Source organism: Sprattus sprattus (genome assembly GCF_963457725.1).
Source record: "Sprattus sprattus genome assembly, chromosome: 2".
In the NCBI taxonomy this organism is placed as follows: Eukaryota; Metazoa; Chordata; class Actinopteri; order Clupeiformes; family Clupeidae; genus Sprattus; species Sprattus sprattus.
The window spans coordinates 16,839,807-16,843,052 of record NC_137921.1 but is presented as its reverse complement, the minus strand read 5'-3'; positions in this window follow the sequence as shown (position 1 = coordinate 16,843,052).

The following is a 3,246-nucleotide window of genomic DNA, read 5'->3' as shown; positions in this document are numbered from 1 at the left end:
AGCTCTGACAGGTGGATCCTTCATAACAGACTATGCAAGCTTCGCATTGAGCTCTGTCACATCACTCACGCGTGATGTGTCTTACACAGATTCACATTCATATTTGTTCGGAGTGCCTAACCTTTTTAGTATTTGTGCGCAAATGAATATGCATTTGCCTTCTATTACTAATGCACAGAAACACACAGAACCACCACCAACACCCCCCCACCCTCCCACACACACCTCAATTTCACTCTCTTTCACACACAGATCACCTTCATCCCACCAAGAAAGAGGGACAAGACTCACAACTGGAATTGGCTTTGTCCTCTAAATGAAACGCCTCATTAGAGACACCTAACACACCCAGCACAAGGCTGCACTCCAGCGCTTCAGACCACAGGGTCGCTGGCCAGAGGTGTGAAGATGGTTGATGAGCCAGCCAACCGACCCAATGGATACTAGAGGTGATGAGCTTAACACAGCAACCTGTGGGCTTTCTGTTTGTGTTTCTGTGGTTACCAGTGGCGGTCCGTGTATTTCACGACTAGGCCTTCAGCGATGTCCTACACGACATTTAAACTGAGTGAATCCACCTCTTACTACCATCATTATGACGCCATGGCTCTCGAACCATATATTTATACAGAAAGGCAGTATAAGTGATTCCCATTGCTTGTTCTCACCTGCTTGTTCTCACCTGTTGCCCATTGTGTGTCACTCACCTGTTTGTTATTGCCACGTAGCCACAATTAGCTATGTATAAATGCCCTGCTAGTTTCTATGGCCCTTTTTGAGGTTTTGAGATTTGCTTCTCTGTGGTTCTCAGGCTACTCTTGTGTCGTGTTGCTTTTAAGCATCGTCTCTCGCTGCTAGAGCATAGTTCCTGTGATAGCTGTACTTTACTAGCTGCTTTAGTTTATGGCCTTTTGCCCTCGATTTGATCTTCTGTGTTTTTGGGATTTATCGTTTATGTTGGAATACTGCTGTTGGGAGAGGTCCCTGTTTTGCAAATAAACCAACTATTTTCAACATCCTGCAACTGGGTCCTCTCTGTAGCCCACTGGGTTAACCGCTGGTTCCCCAAACCCAGCATCTTGGGTTCATTCCCCGAGGAAACCCTGACACTTTATCAATATTTCCAGAGCATTTAAAATCAATACACCCATATTAACAATACATTAAGAGTAGTAAACTCTCAGTTATATGATTGCTTGGATATTACTGTCACAACTTAAAAATAAAAGGTGATATACAGGTATTGGTCTACAAAGTTTTATTAAGTCCACCAAAAGTAGCCTGTGAGCTTTAAAAAGTTTGTCCACTAAACATCGCATTGTCCCACCTGCAAAGCAGTTTCATTTAACCTACCCGATCCTCACGATATCCAGTTTTTCTTGAAAGTTCCGTCTTGAAAATGGCAATTGGAATTATTAATAATGGAATTATCAAGTTGGTGTAAACTAGTTTATTTGAGTTGCCTAATGTTATTATATTTAGTCTTACCAATTGAAACAACTAGCATAATAAGCATGGAAACAAATGTACGTTTTCGCTATGTGTACGTTTTCGCATTCGCCAACTAAACTGAGCACTGAGGCACTGCATCAGTCTGCCTCAGTATCCAATCAAAGGACGTTTACGTGTCACGTTCAACGCGAGGCCTGCTAGCTGGCCCAATGTCGCCAACTCGAAATCTGATTGGTTATTACACCTGTCTGTTTCAGTTCATTCAACTTAAATCAGATTTCGAGTTGGCGACATTGGGCCAGCTAGCAGGCCTCAGGGAAGATTTCTTGGAGCCTGGCAGCACTACAGGCGCCCTCACTGTTAATTCTGAATGCCTCGGGGAAGATTTCTCGGAGCCTGGCAACACATGATAGCTGAAATATGATTGGATGAAAGCTCTAACATAAATACACAACGCTGGAAGCTATGACATGAAGAGAATGGACTATGGGGAATAATTTAATACATATTTATGGCGGACCACCCCTGATGGTTACATGACCAACATTAGCCATCACCGCATTATATTTGATTAAATATACATATAACATAGCGCATAACCTTGTTCTTTACAAGGGCTTCGAGGTGAAAGAAAGAGAGAAAGAAAGGCAGGGAGAGAAATGGGAAGAGAGAGAGAGGGAGAGAGAGAGAAGGAAGGAAGGAAAGGGAGGAGGTAAAAAAGTGGAGAAGTTAGGAGCGAGATAGCAAAAGGGAGAGGGAGAGAGAAGGATAGAGAGAAGCATAAATAGGGCCAGTGAGAGAGAGAGAAAAAAAGGGAAAATACTGTGAGAGACAGAAAGCAACAGAATAACGTTGTGAGACATTGGGAGGGAGTGTGTATGTGTGTGTTTGCTCCATCTGTGCAGTAAACAGAGAGCCCTTAAAGTCCCGCTCACAGCTCCGATCTGCACTACACTGACAGCTACACACAGATTGCAGGCTGGCGGGGAGCACTGTGTGGAAACCTGAGCCAAAAGAGCAGCTCCAGACATAGTGTAACTGTAAGAAGCGCACTGTGGAGCCCTGAGCCGAGATGGTGGCTTGTGATGCGAAACTGCAGGGAGCGTGAGTATAAGTGAGCCAAAGTGAGTAAAAATGGATTTGATTCTTCTTCAGCTCTATCCAATTTGAATCACTTATGTTTCTGTGTATACTCAAGGCACTTTACAGCCCTGACAGATGAAACCCAGACTTACAGTTGTAGAAAAAGCTCTCCCTCCCCTTCAGTTAAAAAAAGCCTTGAGCCAAACTCAACTCTGGCCTGGTGTGGTGGGAAAGATGCCTATGGGTCACAACAGGTACTTGAATAGGGGGGAGAGGCAAGGAGGATAAAAGCAAGAGAAGGGTAAAGGGTGGAACTGGTGTATGTGAAAGAAGTTCAGAAGGCATACATATAATGGCAGAGGTACTGTAGCTACGGCAGGAAAATATACATCACTGTTTTCATCTCAAGATATAGGCATACCTTGGGAAGCAGTGAATATAATAACAAGAGTAATGTATATCCTTACGCCCCATTATACGTACATGTAGCACATGGCAAAAAAAGCATGGGTTGGAATAGAAGCAGTGCATGGTAGTATATTTCGGTGATAAGGCAACTGCACGGAGCGCAGCATAATGTTTGAGCCAGAATGGCAGCGCAGTGCGATAAGGGAAGCGATGGAGAACGTGAGCACTAAATCACCAGTGGCTTTATCTCCTGCAGAGAGGCAGCCAGATGCTAACAGCCATCACAGGAGAGTGTGTGAGAGA